The sequence below is a fragment of the Triturus cristatus genome, chromosome 2_1 (assembly GCF_964204655.1).
Source record: "Triturus cristatus chromosome 2_1, aTriCri1.1, whole genome shotgun sequence".
Classification (NCBI taxonomy): Eukaryota; Metazoa; Chordata; class Amphibia; order Caudata; family Salamandridae; genus Triturus; species Triturus cristatus.
In genome coordinates this window covers 170,742,193-170,761,806 of record NC_140581.1, presented here as the reverse complement: position 1 = coordinate 170,761,806, position 19,614 = coordinate 170,742,193, and the positions used below count along the sequence as shown (strand labels likewise).

At 48.2% G+C, this 19,614-nt stretch overlaps 1 protein-coding gene across 1 annotated transcript in view; it reads right to left on the bottom strand.

Annotated features, from left to right (window-relative positions):
* Positions 1 to 19,614, bottom strand: part of SIGLEC15 (sialic acid binding Ig like lectin 15) — a 187,543-nt gene that overhangs the window by 44,450 nt on the left and 123,479 nt on the right. The window lies entirely within an intron of this gene.

Below are 19,614 nucleotides of genomic sequence, written 5' to 3'. Positions count from 1 at the left end.
GGGCCCCCATCTTGGGCTTATCAAAGCCACGGGGACCGCTACATCCCCAGGGCACTTTTTGTGATGTATGCAGGCGGGCTCAGTGGGCCTGCCCGCACCCCCAGGGACCGCCACCTCCCTGGGACTAATTATAATAATATGGGGGGTCCTCTCGGCTACCCCCGCTGCAGGAAACGCCTCCTCCCAGGGGCTAATTATGATAATATGGGGGGGGCTCGAGGACCTCCCTGCTCTGGGGACCACCACCCCTTCGGGCCAAACTCTAAAATGGGAGGTGGGCCACGTGTCCCCTCCTCCTGGGTTGTTCTCGGCCCAGAGGACTGCCATCTCCCACCCCAAAAAAGGAAAGCGGGGGTGTGCCCTTCCTACTGGAGCCAAACATGGTCCCGGGGACCACCACCCCCACAGGGCTACCCCCCAGGGCCACCTCTAGCAATGGGCCAGGGTGCCCACCCCTGGAACATTGCAGTTTACAATGGCTTGGCGGAAACACCGCTCCCACCAAGCCATAGCAAACACTCCGCTTTCAGCAAGTGAGAGCAGAGAATGCAGAGAGCATGTCTGTTTCCCTGCCCACTGTCAAGCGACCAGGGAAACAGACAAATTGCTTTGAGATCCAGGGAGCTGCATGTTAGCAGCTCCCTGGGTATCAAAGCAATGCCGGCTCCTGCTGGAGGCAGGGAGCCGGCACTGGGGGGGCCTTTGGGCTCCCCCTGCGGTCCCCAATGTTGAGAATGTGAGTGCCCTTGGTGGGACAATGGCACCCACACTGCAGGCTAGGCCCAGGAGGGGAGCAGCACGACCCCCTCCCTCTCAAAAAAAAATATTAATTTGAAAAGGGGGCAGGCCCCAGAGGATGGGGTTCCCGCTCAGCCCCCTCCCCTTCAGTGATATAAAAAAATAAAAGGCCGGCCGTCTGTGCATGGGAACACCCATGCTCCAACCATGGAATGCCTCCCTAGGGCATAGTAACGCAAGGCAGTCACTTGCGCTACCTTGTGCTACTCCAGATTTACCAAGCTATGCAGGGCCACACAAGGTGGCCTTCTTAGGCTTGGTAAATCTCATTCTAGGTTTTGCGTCACCCTGCGTCCCCTTGGAAGGAAAAGCCTTTGATAAAGTTGGTCCTTAGCATTAAGAGTTGGTTGCCCACCGCAATTTTTTATTTAATGTTGTTAAGAGCAGTCATTTTCTTGCTAAGATTAATCTTCAGTTTATTTAGAGGATGCACATTTCACTTTATTTTCTAGATCATGTTTGTTACACTGCTTTTATCCATTTTGGAATATTTGTACTGTATTTATGTTGGCCTTGACCTTTTTCTGCAAGGTCATCCCCATCCTTTTTGCCTTTGCTCTCCATGTCTTGCTGCATTTGTTTTTGTTGGCCTTTGGACTCTGTGCACGTTATCACTGCAAACCAGTGCTAAAGTGCTTGTGCTCTCTCCCTAAAACATAATCATGTTGGCTCTTACCAAATTGGCATATTTGTTTGACCTGTACGTCCCTAGTAAAGTGGCACTACATGTGCCAAGGGCCTGTAAATTAAATGCTACTAGTGGGCCTGCAGCACTGGTTGTGCCAACCACATAAGTAGCACTTTAAACACGTCTAAGGACTGCCGTTGCAGATCCCGTGCATGCAGTTTTAATTACCATTTCGACCTGGCAAAATAAACCTCTTATACACACAAATGCCTATCGGGTGATTTTTTATTATTTTAATCCATCACATTATGTAACATATTCATGTCATACCAGCCTGCTCCTAACCATATACAAAAATGCAACAGGATGTCCTCACACTCCACCAGGTGCCATACTTCATCATAGGACTACCCAGACTGTTCAAAAACCTGATTTGATGAAGAGTGGGGCTAAGCCCTGAGATCACGGAGACACTTTAAACTAAATACGGATTTGTGCGGAGAAACTCAATCTAAAAACTAATGTTGTACCCAATCTAACCTTTATACTTTGTAGAGTGTTACTTGGTATTAAAAACCAGACATGGGGAGTAGGGGAGCTACTACCCGAGCCCACTAAGCTGTCAACATGTTTCTGCCTAGTTGCTCAACAGAGTCCATGGCATTCGTCAGGAAGGACTTCGGAAACTCTGGTGGCATATATACATTACACGTGCCATTATGTTGGTGGTCTGACTTTTGTAAGCAGGGTCAGTTCACCACTGCAGTGCCACTTCTCTCATTTTCATCCTGACCCAGTCATGCATAAATAAGGTATGTTTGCCCAGGAGCCACTTTTCATCACTTTTTCACATATTGCATGCTCTGCAGGGCCTCATTACCATTTAGTTTACCAGATGGCTTCTAACAAATCTCTCAAAACATCCAAAGAGCTCCTCCTTCTCAGAGAGGAAGTTGTGTCCTGCACCATGATCTGCTGTCATGGTGCAAGGAGAATCCCAATGATGAAGAATGCAACTTCTGGTGGGCGAGGGAAATCATCCTAAAAAATGAATATTTCTGTTCAGCAAAGTTTTTCTCTAAATCTCCCCTTGCCCTTCTCGTGTGTTTACACATTTTCTTGCCTGTAGCCTGTCACTGGTCACATGGTGTATGTAGCTGATAGTTGAGCTTTGTGTAGTCCTCCTAGACAGCCGCATACACTAGGGAGCTTAGGTGTGCCTGGATGGGCCATCATTGGTAGAATGGGAGGGAAGAGCCGGACACAGCTTCACTTACACCTGAAAAGGCTGTTAACTGACATCACACAAAAGGCTGCATACATCCTGCATTACGTCTGGAGGCAGGGCACGAAAGGCAGGCTACCTGGGGACTTCCAAGGTAAACCTCTAGAAGATTCCCTCCCACTTCAAAGGCACAGCTGAACATAAATACTGAACATCAGACATCAACTCTTTGGGACACTTCTGGACCTGTGGATACTGTGCCAGGAAGAAGGACTGCTGTGCTGCTACAAGGACTACCACTCTGCTGGACTGCTTCTATGAAGGAACTGCTGCCTCGCTGTGCAGACCTACTGACCTCTTGCCTGGGAAAGAAGAACAGGACCTTTAACTCCATCCTGAACCCGGGACCCCAGAGGGACTCAAAGGGCTAGTCTGCTGGCCTTCTGATGTGAGCCTCAGGACATAACAGGCTCCCCAACAGCTCCTTGACTATTCTCCAGTGAGATTCTGACCCCCAAGAGGTTCCTCTCATGTCCTGGGCCCTTGGTGTGGATCTTGAGCGCTTAAATTCAAGCTTTTGGGTTGTTCGTGACTGCAAAGGGGCCCATTTGCACCAGAACCGTGCCACTCACACTACAAATCAGCACAAACTGTGCAAGCCTGTCTCTTCGCACAGCAGCTTCATCAGCATGTGGGGGAACACTAATGTGAATCCCCAGCCTGCTCTTCATACCACACCGACTGCTGCCTGTGACGCTCTCATTGCTCCCAGAGACCCTCACCAATGTGAACGGGACTCTTGGCACATGACTTGAGAATGTAAAATTTCAGCAGGACTAATCTGGGACTGTGTTCGACCTTTGATCTATCGTAGTCGGCCTGAACATTTGACTTTGAACCAGTCCAGTCCATCCAGATACCCCTGGTTGGTGCTTTATGCTCTTAGGAGCTATTTTACAGTTTATTCTTATAAAATTAATAGCTCCATTTCTACTGATTGAATTTTTGTTGTTTTGGTCTTGTTTTATTTATTACATTTTGCTCTGTTTTTCTAATTTGGTGGGGAGATCCTTTTTACATTATGTTGTCATTGTTTTACGGTTTGAAGTGTTGCGCAAATACTTTACACATTGCCTCTAAGTTATGCCTGACTGCCCTGTGCCAAGCTACCAAAGGGTTGAACACAGATTAATTTGGGGTTTGCTTGTGCCTTACCCTGACTAGGATTGTGGTTGCTGCTTGATCAGGGCTCACCCACCAGTCAATCAGTAAGCCAATTTCTAACAATTCATATCATTCTTTACCTTTAAAAAAGTTTTTAAGGGGGGGCGTGGCCAGGATGGTGGTCAGATAAGACATGCCTTTGTGTCTCTCCAACTCTTCCGGAAAAAAGCACAGTCATAGCTATCTCCCAGGGACACTGCCGCCGGGGACACATGCTGGTCCCGTCCGAAGATCCCTTCCAAAGATCCTTGCTGGTTTCGGCGCCCTGGTGCTCCAGACAGCGGCGGAAGGAGGAGGCGTGGCCCGATCCCCTGGTCCCAGGATCGAGGAGCCGTTGACCGCGGTCGCAGGCCTCTTAGCCTAAAAGGACGAGACCTGGTCTCCCAAGCCTGTACGAACAAGACAGCGACAAGCTCGAGAACCCCCGATCTGGAGTGATGCACCGATGGAGCCACTGGCAGGAAGGTGGTTTGTGCGCCGCATGAGCGTAGCCAGAGCCTGGTAGCGGTGGGCCTCGGAAGGGGAAAGTGAGCTGGTGACGCGGGAGCTCCCCGGGCCGCAGTGAAGCATGAAGCAGGAAAGGCCTGCAGGGGCAGGCTCCCACAAGGAAAATCGCACTGTGAAGGTTGGAGAGGCCATACTCTTCCCCGAGAAAGATGTGTGTCGGCCCCTGCAACAGAAATATCTGCGGGGGTGTGTGGCCCTGATCAGGCCCATCAGACTTGCTCAACAGCAGCCCCTCGCCAAGGCCACTCCCCCTATAGAGAGACTTAGATGACGAGGGAAGTATATTGCAGGCATCGGTGAGGCCTGGATGTGAGAGAAGGAATGCACAGACAATCACCCGATAGAGGGAGTAAAGGACGGGTTCTGCCCCGTGAGAGAGGTTCCGGCTCCTGTGGCAAAAGTACACACAGGGTTGTGTGGGCTGGACCGAGCCCGACAACCACACTCAGTAGAGGCCCCCCACACCAGCCGCTCCTCCCAAAGAAGACCGGGAAGATGAAAGAAGCTGACTATAGGCTCCACATAGCTCTGGAAAGGCCTAGAGAGAGAAGAGGATTGGTGGCGGTGGTGTACCCCCGAGAGCCATGGGGGTGCGGCGGGGGAGTGCCCCCGCACCAAGTCAAGCAGCACACAATCACATCAACCTTTACACCGACTTCTAAAACTCCCAGCAAGAGGCAAAGATGCCCACCCCTTCCAGCATTGATGGCCTGGGCGCACAAGACACAGGGACTCAAAGAACACACGGAGCAGGCGGTGTTACCCAAACAAGAGCAAGAACCGGGCACCTGTGAGAGTCAGGGCTCGGGGCAACCTAAAAGAAATGTGAGAAGACATGGCACGGGGGGACAGTGTGACAGCACAGGCCCAAGACTAAAGGGGAAAAGAGCCCGCAACCATGAACCAAGGGGCGCAACATTTGGGCCCTGTCCGGCCCCACGCACTCCATACTAACCTCTAGAATGGCAGCCGAACCGCAGGACGACGGTGCACAGATAACCCCCACAAGCATACTAAACCTAAGTGGCATACTGCTGTGGTAATCAGGAGCTCCTCGACAAAGTGGGCTCTGGAAACTGGCAACAGCACACCGAGGGAGGTAGAGGAGCAACAGAAAGAAGCTAAGCCCACACAGAATAGCACCCTATCCTCTCCTGGTTGAAGTGAAATAAAGAACAGATGCTATGGCCGCGGCTCAGACCAAAAAGGAGCGTTCAGTGAAACACATGCTAGTAAAGTAGCCCATACCAGGAACCCTGTCCGGAGCACCCCTGGTCGACAACGAGCAACAAGATGAAGTGGAGGGGCTGAACGGCCCAGCTACAAGAGCATTCATGACCACACTCTTCACCTCCCTCCAGGAAGATCTGCAAGAACTGAAGGGTCAACTCTCAGTCGACCTGAAATAAATAAGGAGGGATCAGGAGGAAGTAGGGGAATGAGTAGCAACCTTGGAAGACTGAGAAATCAGCAGAAATGAAGAGATCAAAATGATGCAACAAAAAATCATCCGCCTGAGGGAACAGCAAATAGAGCTGCAACAGTAAGCAGAAAATTTGGAAAATCACTCAAGTAGAAACAATGTCTGCATTAAAGAATTACCATGCCAAGCACAAAGGAATGATATACGGGCCTACGTCTGTGCCCTATTTCGTCATATATTGGGCAACGAACACAGCTCAGACATCCAGATTGATAGGGTACGTCGGGTGGGCCTGCCTAGAGGTTCTAATGCCCCCCAGCAGACATACTAGCTTGTGTACACGACTTCCAAATCAAAGAAACCATTATCTGTTGAGCAAGAGAAGTTCATCCTTTTTAGTTCCAGGGACATACACCAACCTTCTTTCAGGATCTCTCAATGACTATACTCTATAAAATAAGCGAACTCCGGCCAGTCACAAACTACCACATGGTTAAAAAGGTAGCGTACTTATGAGGGCACCTCTTCCGTATTATTTTTCAAAGGGAAACTAAGACAGATCAGATCTCTGAAGAAAGCGCAGAAGGTCCTGGGGATTACAGACTATCTGGTTCAAGAAGAAGGAAGCACTCTCTAAGAAGGTACTAGAATCAAAGATTCCCGCTGGGGTAGAGTCGAGAAGCCCGCCTCAAACCAAACCGGACATAGAGCCAATGGCGAAAGAAAGGCAGTATTTAGCCCTCTTGCTGGGTCATTTGACTGTTCAATCTCCCCTTGACTCAGAATGCATCGAGGATGGTAGATTTCCCTTGCAGGCGGGGGCGGAGGGACTCACCTGCCTGATGTCAGTCCAGACATGAGAAGACACTGAGGAAACGCTCCAGTGAATGGAAGAAACAAAGTTATCCAGATACCTGCCGGCTGACTGCCCCATGGGCTTACCCACCTTGACAAATTGTTGTCGACTTCCATTTTAAATTGGTGCATATGCTTAGTCAGTTTGGGATTGTAGGGGCTTTCAGTTGTTGTTTTGTAGGCATCTTTTTCTTTTGTATACGCACCAGTCCCAGGCAGAACCGAGAGGTAGAGATAAACTGAAGCTCTATTGTACCTACTTTACACATGTGATATAAAGTCATTTAAAGATGAACACTGCATTAACATTCCTACAACTAAACCATATAAGACTGTAAGCCTCAACGCCTGAGGCCTTAATCACCCAGTAAAACGGACAGCGATCCTCTCCCTGTTAGAGAACTCGGAGAGGACATATGCCTGTTGCAAGAAACACATCTCCCGTCAAGAGACTCAGCACGCATGCGTTCTAGCCACGTCCCACGCCAACTTTGGTCCTCAAGCACAACCCAAAACAACAGTGTTGCCTTCCTCCTGAGCGCAAAATTCAACGGCAAGTTAGTCTCCAATCTAACAGAGATCAAGGGGCGCTTACTTGCTATTAGAATGAAGTGGGTATCCACACACTTCACCCTAGCTAATATCTATGCCTCGAACTCTCAGCTGGAGCCCTTTATAATTAAGGCCTCCACAGATGTAATAGTGTCTCCCGATGCAGCAATTTTAGTGGGAGGTGACTTCAAATAGAGATGGACTCGGCGTGGACAGCTCATGCCAATGGTCCACGCAAACAGGGTCCTTTACAGTTGAGGGCGTGCGCTGTCTAGCGGAAAATGGCCTCCAGGACACTTGTGCCACCAACACTGGGACTACGAGACTATACGTTTTATTCAGCAGCACACAAAACATAAGCGTGCATAGATAATTTTTTAGCTTCAGCGGCGCTGGTGCCTAGACTAGAAAGCACATCCATCGAACCACGATCCCTATCAGACCACGCAATGATCACAGTCCCAATACAGGCAGATACCTCTCAGCCGAGCCGGTCTAGATGGCGGCTTCGGTAAAGCCTCTTACAATCCCCGACAGTCATGGCGGACATGCACGCGAAACTGACAGACTACCTGCACACGAATGACGTAAGGAACACATCCCAGGCTGCTGTTTGGGAAGCACTAAAACTAGTGATAAGGGGAGAATTTAACATGGTCTCAGCATCCGAGAACCGGGTACGCCAAGAGAAACACTAGTGCTTAGAACAAGAAGTGACAGAGCTGGAAGCCATACACAAACACACCAGGGCGTCGAGGGTTTGTAGAAAATTGGAAAAGAAAAGGCTCCTGCTGAAGTGCCTGGACCTAGACAGAGCGGAATGTGCCCTCCTCAGACTTCATCACAAATTTTATCTGAGCAGTGACCGCTGCGTTTGGATGCTTGTGCAAAGGCTCAGAGCCAAGATGATGGCTACAGCGATCGCCAGGCCACCGGTGAGGAAGTCTACTCAGATACGCAAATAGTGAAGACGTTTAATACTTTTTGCCGGACCCTATATTCTGAGCCTGACACTCTGCAGAAAAAGGCTCATACTTATCTAAATAGAGGCCCAGTGACCCGATTACCAGAATCTATTGCATCCCAACTTGACCAACCGATCCATATCGAAGAGGTGATCTCAGCAGTAGCTCACCTCAAGCTGCATAAAGTGACGGGCCCTGACGGATTCCCGTCTCAATTTTATAATGCCTTCTGCCAAGAGCAAGCCACAATCCTGAGGCAGCTGTTTAACTCCTTCCTCGAAACAGGCTCAGTCACAGACTTCATGGCAAAAGCCTAGATTTCAGTGATTCTCAAGCCTACGAAAGACCCATATCCCTACTCAACATTGACGCAAAACTCTTCGCCGGGATCCTGCAGCCCCGCTAAATCCTCTGATGGTAGGGCTAGTAGATCCGTACCAGGTGGGTTTTATCCCCACACGTCAGGGGGAGACAATACCAAAAGACTGCTTCAACCCACGGACACAATCCATAGATCGCGTAGAGAAGCACTGTTCCTATTGCTCGATGCTGGGAAAGCGTTTAATCGGGTACGATGGTCTTATCTCTTTGATACAATGTGCCACTTCGGGTTCGGGGAGACATTTATCAAATGGGTCTGCTGCATTTACCATGCCCTTAGAGTGTTCGTACGAGTTAACAGCACGTCCTCAGGCACGTTCCCGATAGCCCGTGGCACCCGGCAGGGCTGCCCATTGTCCCCCTCTTCTTTTCGCACTTTACATGAAACCACTAGCACAAAGAATCTGAGATGTCCCACAGATAGAGGGCATCCGTTTTGGAGCAGACACTCACAAGATTAGACTCTCTGTAGATGACATTATCCTCTCACTGGAGAATCCTGTGGCATTGCTGCCATCATTGCTTGATGAACTGGAGAGCTTTGGGGAGACTTTGGGATTCAAAGTCAACTTAAACAAATCCCAGATCCTAAATCTATTGGTACCCATGGCCCACAAAGAAAGTCTGCTGAGATAATTCCCTCTGCCCTGGGCGAAGCATTCCATGCCATACCTTGGCATCCCATTGGCCCTATCCATCCCAAAAACCCTAGCACTAAACTATGCTGTACTCATAGACCAAACGGCTAAGGCATTAGATGGCTGGAGCCACCTGAAGCTGGCATGGTTTGGACGTATAGCGGACGTCAAGATGACCATACTCCCTCGCATACTTTACATCTTTCAAACACTACTGCTGGCCCCACCCCGAAATCACTTCGTACTTTGCAACTCGCAATTAATACATTTGTTGGGGGGGGTAGGAAACTGCGCTTACTGATCGCTCAACTAGCTCAGCCCAAACGAGAGAGTGGTGTAGGGCTCCCACTAGTCCATAGATATCTACAAACAGCACACCTTCGCTATATAGTTGAGTGGAACCGCCTTCTATCTGAAAAACACTGGTCCTTTATGGACCAAACGGTTGCAGGAGTAAATATGTGGCGAGAAACATGGCTACCATGCAAATACAGAGCGTGGGGCCTGTACTTCTCCCCGATAACATCTTTCAATCAAAAAGTCTGGGATAAGGTGGCTTGCACAACATTTCCATTGCCGTTGTTCCCAACAGTGGACAATCTGATTTTCCCCCGGGCTGCAACTCAGAAGTGTTAAACAGATGGAGAGAGTAGGGTTGTAAATGGGTGGGCTCCTTGTACGACCCCATTGGTATAATTCCCTTTGATCATCTAAAGCAGGAATATCGGCACTATCTCCCATTACGTCACTGGGCAACCTCTCTGGAATATCAAACAGCGGCTTCACGACCACTCACAAGTTTTGAAAAATGGCTTGTGCGAATGACGATGACAAACACGTAATCTCTGAGCTCTTTGCAATGCTTTCCACGGACAAGGAGGGAGGGCAACCCAAAGGGCAACTGCGTTGGGAGGAAGAACCGGGATGCACACTCTCTGATAAAGAATGGGCAGACATACACTTGGGTGAGCATCACACAACGGACAGTGCAGCTGGAACAGAATCTGCCTACAAAGTGATTTCTTACAGGTATCTCATAACGGCTCGCATTCACAGTTACGATAAAGGATGTTTGGAGAAATGTTGGAGGGGGTGTGGACATAGAGGCTCCCTAATCCACCTGCTATGGCACTATCATGAACTGACGCGCTTCTGGGCACTAGTGTTAGATGATTTAGATAAGGCATTCAATACCACTTTCCAGCATACACTATCCTTGAAACACCGAATCCTCGAACGTTCCCTCTACGGTCCCTGAGAGGTAGAAAGATAGTGTTAGCGCTGCTGGCAGCGCGGTAAGCAATCCTGGCCCAATGGGGCTCCCGAGTATCCCAGATCACACAGCATGGCTACATAACCTGTGGATAACATTAGCGATGGAACTTATGTCCCTAGTAGCAAACCACAAAGGGGAAACTTACACTGAGCTCTGGGCCCCTTTCCTCCAGATCCTCTCGACAGAACTTTGGGAAATCACATGCCCTAAATGCTTACAAATACTGCGATTACTCCCAGGGCGCGGGAAAGATTTGGTACCACCCCCACCGGGAGGAACCACAGTTCAACACAGGTTCTGAATGCCACACAATTTCCACATGACGTAGCCAGATAAACAACTGCTGCGGACACTGGGTGGGAGGGACTTGGAAGGGGTTGTTATTTGATATGCGTAAGTTGAATTGTTTTGACTTTATATATCACGATCCATTTATCGCTGCCAGCCTCTGGGTTGTAGGTGTGACACTGTGTTAAACTTCAACATCTGATATACGCTGCCGTCCCATGGCTGTAGGCACTCAGCTGTGTTAATGAAGCTTTGGATCCTCATACATAAACAGAATGGTTCCATAAAAAAGTGTTTAAGCCCTCAGCTGCAACATTCCAACACATCATTTTAACCCTAACTGTTACCTAATGATCGTAAGCCATACTTCATCTAAAATTCAGTTGGTAGGCCATTCTACACCTTTGCTCTTGTCCTACGAGAAGTCCACCACTTTCTACATCTCAGTAAAATTAGGGAATTTTCCCTAATTCTTATTAAAATTGAACATGGAGATCTAACATGCTTAATTTGAGCTGAAAGTTTCTGTAAGGAGGTTGAGGCAGCAAACCAAATGGCTTTAAAGTGAACCCACTGAGCAAGAGGAAGCAAGTACAATCTGCACAATGTAGGCGTCATAAGATTGGGTCAGGAGCTCATGCCTAACCTCCTGCTAGCCAAACTATGTAACTTTAGATAGAGTTGAGATTTGATATGTCATAAATAGAATAACTTTTATACCACGGAGAGCTTCTTCAGAACATTCTTAGACCATGGGCACATCCATCTCTGTTCCCATGTAAACAGTGGAAGTATACCTCCAAGACACATGCACCACACCACAATTCTTCCCACAAACACAACTCAAATGAAAAACACTCTACGTATCATGTATACAGAATGAGTTTTCTGGTTACTTGACCATCTGTAAAGCACTTTCAACCATGCAAAGGGTTGAAAGGTTCTATATAAATGGTAATCCAATACAGAACAAGATACTTGTGGTCACTGGTTGAAGGGGATCTGCAAGTCTCTTGTCTTGTAAATATCTTTATGTGGAAAAAGAGTGGGTTTTAATATTAATGGTGCAGTTGAAGGTTTACGACATAACCAGTGATATGTTTAATATTAAATCATATTTTATTTAGTACTTCTATGGTCATTCTAAAAACTCCCTTATAGTTTATTTATACATGTGAAATGAACACAGAGAGGGATTCCCAATGACGGTTTAATGATGCACGTCAAGAGTCTGTGTATGTGGTCACTTCTTACCATCTAAAAAGGACCCAAGTTAGAGATCTGCACACTGGTACCGCCAATTGTTTTGAACTCTGTGTCTAAGGGCGCAGACAGAGGTAAGCAAGAAATTGTCATTGGTGAGCAGGGGTGGCGCTTACATGTGGCTCTGCTCAGTCACTTCCAGGGCAGAACAAGGCCAAAGCAGACTTGCATGGCTTCACCTAATGCCGCATGGGAGCACTGCTATGAAAAGTTTCTGGATTCTGTCTGGCATCTGGGAAATTTTCTGCAGGTGACAAACCTGCAATTAGATTCACCAGAATGAGTGTTACTGAAGGTAAGTGACTGCTTTGTATGTCCACATTTGGTAGGGCAGAGACAAAGTAGTCCAGTGATATCCAGCAAAGCAATTGCCAGAGTGCACAACAAAGCAGCCTTCCACAGAGCAGTGCTGCACATGGAGGAAAACAGAGCAAGCATTTATATTGACTGATGCCAGAGGAGCACATGGCGCATTCTTCAGCACCGAACACCACTGCTCTGTACCTGAATCACTCTCAGTGAATGTTGTGCTGCCCTGATCGAATCAACTCATGTCCTCTGCATTAGCCCAGTGCACCTGCCAACTCAAGACTTGAGCCTTGCTGCCCACCGAATCTTTGCTTACTTCCATGCAGTGCCTGTGAACAGAGGAATTGTACTTATAGTTGTCATGCCTCTCTGACTGACAGTGCTTTACGAGAGCAGCACCCATACGCAAGGCAGGGGTGTCCTTTACATTGAACCGGATGCATAGAAGCTAGACAAGTGGCAGCACACTGGGGACAATGTGCTGCCTGGCAAGAGTGGCTGCTTAGCATGCAGAGGGCCTGAGGCAGGTGGGAGACTGGTGGCTGTCTTTAGAGTTGTAGTGAGAGGTCTTTTGTCTGTCCGCACTTCATCAACTGAACCGTAAAGACAGTCTCTCACCTCCATGTTATGGCCACCGCAGTAGTAGCAACTGGAGATGGGATTCCAGGAGCAAGGCCCAGATTTACTTTTGTAACACTAACCTGATGCAAAACCTATTTGGGGATTAACAAATCAACGCTTATTGATATTAGTGTTGGTTTGTATGGAAAAGTAACTCAAAGCAGTGGAAGATGCTGCTCTGGATTACTTTACGCCAAGGGGGCGATACATGAGTGGTACATGGGTGTTCCCATGCAACCACCCATGCTTATTGATGCTAAACCCTATCTACTAACATTTTAGACAGGATTTAGCACCGCAAATTAATGCCGCTGTAAAGCAGGTGTTAAAAGAAGCAATGTCTAGGCATAGTACTTTGTGCAGGAAGGGTTCTCTGTCTGTACAAAACCTATGCTAGACTCAGGCACACACCCTATCACTGTAGCGCTAAGGTGTGTGTCTGGTGCACAGCAACTGAAATCAGCGCCTGCGCTAGGGAGAGGTGAGGAGAGTGCCACAGGTGTGGTGCAGCGGCTAGGGTGACTGACTCCAGAACACGGGCCCACGGTTCGATCCCCGGCGGTAGGTTAGCCCAGCACCTTGTGACTCTGGGCAATAGCTTGCTTAATCTTCCCGACGGCCACCAGCGCTGGGACACCTACCTGAGGTAGCTGCACGTTTAAAAAACCCCAAACAAATGAATATATCTATGTAAATATGGCACTCTCCTACTTTCTCCCTCTCACGCAACGTAGTGCAGGCATCTTTGGGGGCTGCGCTGCGTTCCATGACAGTTCTCAGGATCCAGGCCCCAGCGCCTTGTTGTTAAGACCACTGTTCCCTTTCACCCCCTGCCCTTCTACCATGAGGACTGCAAGACCTGCTGTGACCGAGTCCTCCGTTGTATCAGCTATTGACAGCGGCCAAGCCTCTCTGCACTTGTAATGGTCCATATTGATGATTAAAAGTGAAGTTGGCATCCTAGACACAGGTCAAAGCTGAGAGTGGTTCACACGCATTGGCAAAGTACAGTGATGGCAGGCCTGATGCACATGCACGAATGGGTATGCATACCGGTGTATTAAAGGTTGATGTTGCATCTGGAATTACTCAAACGCAGGCGTGTGGTTTCAAATTCTGTAAATATTGTGCCGTTTCATAGTTCACCTGGGCACGGAAAGCTGTGCATACTATAGATTTCTGTGTATGCCTGATCCAACATATACGACTGGCATGTTTTTCGTGATTTCTAAGGTGCACTGCGCCTTTTCTTATTTGCTTTCTACAAGCAGCGGCGTTGTTTCAGAGGGAGTGTTTGGGGTGTGGCACCCCCCCCCCCCCCTCCCAAATAAATGTATTCTTGGCATAGTAGTTGAGGCTGTGAGCCCCGAGTCGAGTTTGCTATCTCTGTGTCATTTTTTCCTGTTGTGAGGCGTGAATGTAAGACAAACCAGTGACCCTTGATGTCAACAGGAGACAGAGATATCCATCTGGGGCTGAATTTTAAAATGCTGATCCAGATAACCTGAACGTTGTGTGATCCGAGGCAAAAGTGTTATTTCACAGAGCCTCCTTTTCCTTAGTTATCACATCTGAGCCCAATTTCAAATCCCCCAGTTCTGGATGTGCGCTGTACAAGCACCTCCTATCTTTATTCAACAGACTGTAATGTTGCTCCATCTATGATAAGAATCTAGGCCACGTTCATTGTTTGCACGACTGCTGCCTTGCCTCGCAGATCACTGACGGCTTTGGCGCTGGGAGGGGCGAGCCATGAATGTTTTTGTTTCAGGCTTACCTTCCTCTGTTTGCAGCTCGGCTTAATGCATGGGTCTCTTAGTCACTTGATACAATGATTTGTAAAGGGCAAGGACTAGAAACCTGGAGCCCTGCCCTCGTGCCCGTTTTGACAACTTGGCTATCAAAGGCTTCCTGTAACAGAGATGAAGAAGAGTGTGTGTAGTGTAAATACATTTCAAATGAGTGATCCCGGGAAGGGACGCCAGCCCGTTGTGCTGTATGTGACCGTAGACGTGAGCTCCCAGGGAGAGCTGCCAGGCCCGAGTAGGAGGGGCAGGGTCGTAGCTTCGGGGGGCTTTGGAATATAATACCCCTCAAATACATTCTTGGTTTGTTAGTTTGGTCGGGGGCTTGAGCTGGGTCTGGTATATCTATGCTGGTTTTTCCTCATCTTTCTAATTTTACTAAGAGGTTTTAACTTGTTAATATTTTGGCTCTGGATCTTAAATATATATATATATATATATAGTGACTGGTTTACCGTAAAAGTAGTACATATCCTTGAATGGGTGCAAATGTACTACTTTTTGAAATTCACAATTATTGGAAGTAGTAGGCTTGGAAAGCTGCACCAGTTTCAGATTTCTAGGCATACTACTGGCAATCAAACACACAGAAGTTGATGGGATAAATGCTTGCAAATAGGCTAACCAGTGGCAATTCTTCGAGTAGCATTCCAACCCACTGTGGTACTCCTGGGCATCTCACCCTTCCACCCAGCAGCCCACTGCCGTTTCAGGTGGGAAATTTGAGATTCGCACCTGCGAATCTCCCCGACTAAGCTATGCCGCTGTTTACAAGTTTTATTCCCTGTGAAAAAAGTTGCCTTCTACAGCACTATTGAAAACGGTATTTTTCACACCATCATTTTCAAGCTTTCTCCAAACGTTCGTGGAACCAGCTGCATGTGGCAAAACTGATGTGTTAATGCGCGAAAACACCAACAAAGTTAAACTTTTGTGGTTGTCAACCACCTTCCCTACAGACAACCCCGCCCATCACTTCCCTTGCTAGATTTGGTTCCCATCGTTCTTTGTTGCACATACGTCATACCACTGTCATCTGTCCAGACAAAAACGGAATTTCTAGGTGTAATAATCCACAAATCCAGATTCCTTGAAAGAGTATTTGCAATAAACCACCAAATTCTACCTTTCTGCGCCTAATTGAAAAAGAGGTGTGCAAAATGTTTTGTGCATGGGGGCAGCACGTTCTGTTGGCAGTTCTAGGGCATTTTCAGCTGAGGCTTGGGTTGGGGGAGGGGCTGCTTCTGCTGCAGCGAGTGATTGAAGAACTGGAACATCTCTGCATAACTTAAATGAGTCAAAACATTGCATTCCGGTGAGACTTCTTCTTAGAAATGCAGCACAGTTTCCCCTCAAGCTAAGGGCCTCTTGATTTACGGACCAATCACGAAGGCAAAACTGCATTTCTCATGGTTGATGTTTTATCTTTTCGTTTCACACAGCACTTTATTCTAAAGGGACATTTTGACAGTTGATGTAAGTAATGGATGTCAGTTGGCTTTCGGTTGATTTTCTGCCAACTTATATTGAGGTAAAAGTATGTTTTACACACTACACCGAAGCTCCTGCATCTTCACGTATCGAGAAACCACGATGGACCAATGCAAGCCACTCCAAGCCGGACCCTGCTCATCTATTGGTTCCCCAATGCAAGCCACTCCAAGCCGGACCCTGCTCATCTATTGGTTCCCCAATGCAAGCCACTCCAAGCCGGACCCTGCTCATCTATTGGTTCTCCAATGCAAGCCACTCCAAGCCGGACCCTGCTCATCTATTGGTTCTCCAATGCAAGCCACTCCAAGCCGGACCCTGCTCATCTATTGGTTCTCCAATGCAAGCCACTCCAAGCCGGACCCTGCTCATCTATTGGTTCCCCAATGCAAGCCACTCCAAGCCGGACCCTGCTCATCTATTGGTTCTCCAATGCAAGCCACTCCAAGCCGGACCCTGCTCATCTATTGGTTCCCCAATGCAAGCCACTCCAAGCCGGACCCTGCTCATCTATTGGTTCTCCAATGCAAGCCACTCCAAGCCGGACCCTGCTCATCTATTGGTTCCCCAATGCAAGCCACTCCAAGCCGGACCCTGCTCATCTATTGGTTCCCCAATGCAAGCCACTCCAAGCCGGACCCTGCTCATCTATTGGTTCTCCAATGCAAGCCACTCCAAGCCGGACCCTGCTCATCTATTGGTTCCCCAATGCAAGCCACTCCAAGCCGGACCCTGCTCATCTATTGGTTCTCCAATGCAAGCCACTCCAAGCCGGACCCTGCTCATCTATTGGTTCCCCAATGCAAGCCACTCCAAGCCGGACCCTGCTCATCTATTGGTTCTCCAATGCAAGCCACTCCAAGCCGGACCCTGCTCATCTATTGGTTCTCCAATGCAAGCCACTCCAAGCCGGACCCTGCTCATCTATTGGTTCTCCAATGCAAGCCACTCCAAGCCGGACCCTGCTCATCTATTGGTTCCCCAATGCAAGCCACTCCAAGCCGGACCCTGCTCATCTATTGGTTCTCCAATGCAAGCCACTCCAAGCCGGACCCTGCTCATCTATTGGTTCCCCAATGCAAGCCACTCCAAGCCGGACCCTGCTCATCTATTGGTTCCCCAATGCAAGCCACTCCAAGCCGGACCCTGCTCATCTATTGGTTCTCCAATGAAAGCCACTCCAAGCCGGACCCTGCTCATCTATTGGTTCCCCAATGCAAGCCACTCCAAGCCGGACCCTGCTCATCTATTGGTTCTCCAATGCAAGCCACTCCAAGCCGGACCCTGCTCATCTATTGGTTCTCCAATGCAAGCCACTCCAAGCCGGACCCTGCTCATCTATTGGTTCCCCAAAAAGTATGGCAGTGCTAGCACGTCGCTGAGGGAGGCAGTTCAAACATGGCCGCAGACCCACAGTGGGCTAATGGGTTTCAGGTGCATGGAAACAGATCATTTTTCCTGTATCCTCCAATCCTAATGTTCTTAGGGATCTATAATTTCTTTTGGCCGATGGACTACCGACGCACCTCCCGACGCACCTCCGGACCACCACCTCACTTCTGCATTTCCGAATGACCCTCAAGACTTGGCTGTTCGAATAAGCCTCCGGGCCTGCAAGCGCCAGGATATTGGTTGATTAGCCGTGCTTTATAAGTCCTGATTGATTGATTGATAGATTGATGGACTCAGTAGCGCGAAATAATTCTCCAAAAACTGGATTATAAAACCCAGTGGCCTCTGTCAAGAGATCAGAGCCTTCATCTGAAATTCCTTCAGATGCATACGGTTGCTTCTGGTGCAGCTGTGTGCTGATCCACACCAGATGCCAGCCCTGCCAGTGAGTTCTGAACCTGGTATTTTACAGTGTGACGTCTCTCTGTCCTGAATGACTTCATCATGTGTACCCATTATTGATGTATACTCCCATACTTCTAACCTGTATAGTCGGGGGGGAGGGGGGACTATTCCATGCTCGTGGATGACAGTTGTGCTTTCTCTGTAGCACTGTGTGCTATCACCTCTGCTTATTAAGGTTTTCGTCACCCGCTTGTGCTCACCTGCACTAGGCATAGCAGCCGCCATGTTACAGTGACTGCCAGTCGCTCTTTGCATGAATGAACGTTTCGGTGATTAAATAGCCCTTCAGAATAGCCCTTGTGCAGCTGACTCTGAATGCTGCCGATGGGGTTTCATGTAAGTTTGCATTTCCGTGCTCGCTCTACTGGGCGAGGTGACAGGTGTGGTAGTGTGGTTTAACGGCACGCGCTTGCTTACGATCCTTAGCGTGTCCAAGTGTAAAAGGAAAGGGCCGGAGGCCGGCAAATATTACGATAGACCTGAATTTGACTCTTCGGTGCAAGGACATGCCACCATCTAACTTTTGTCCCTTTTCACACAATGTTTGTCTGTGTGCAGATCTCCCGGCATGCTTGTGTGGTCTGTGCCTGTTATGTGTGTTTATGCATGCACGTCTTAAATGCGAGACACACCTTTTCTTAATGGTTCATTTTATAATTGTTTCCTGAACTACTACTCGCTTTGTAGGCCTCAAGTGAGAAGAAATGTGCATGAAATATTCCTGGTGTTGACAGAGTTTCGCAAGCTTAAATTTAGGCAAGTTTAGAGCAGGGAAAACCTCCAAGCACAGTCCTTTGACCGCTTTAGAATTGGGGGCTGGAGAGGGCACCGCTTGTACAGGGCCATTGTTTGTGAGGAACCCCTGGTGTTGGGTGGTATTATTGTTATATCTGTCAGCTGTGTTTTATTATTACTTCTTGTATTAGTGCTACTTGCTGTAACTCTTGTCACACGTACCTCTTTTGAACTCATTTGTTTGGGCTGTTTATCTGCATGTTGCAGGGTTTGAATCTCAGCTGGTGACTTTAGTTGTTTTCGGCTGTACTCTGTAGTCTTTATTCTTCATTACATTCAGCTAAAACCTTCCTCTGCCACGTGCTATTCCGTATTTCACCCGTTATTTTGGTGCTTTTATTGTACCAAGGACTTAGTTAAGCCAGCTAAGCATTCAGGATTTGTGCCAGTGGATCTGGGGATAGGGGATATGCATTGCACTGGTGACATGGCATTGCAGCACTAGTGACTGTCACCCGTCTTTGCATTTACTGACTAGGGCTAAATCACATTTGCACCAATGGATAAAAACATTTTGATCTGACTGATCAGTGCATTTGCTGTGACAAAATTCTCCCCTCAGGGGTACTGCTTTGTATGATCACTGGAGAAATGCTTGTCATCTCACCCTGGTGGTCTCGGGTTGGGTGCCGCTGCCTTGTGGAACGATTTTAAGCATTTACTTTTAATATTGTAATGAATTTGATGTGTCTATTTTAAAAGCCTTACCGCCT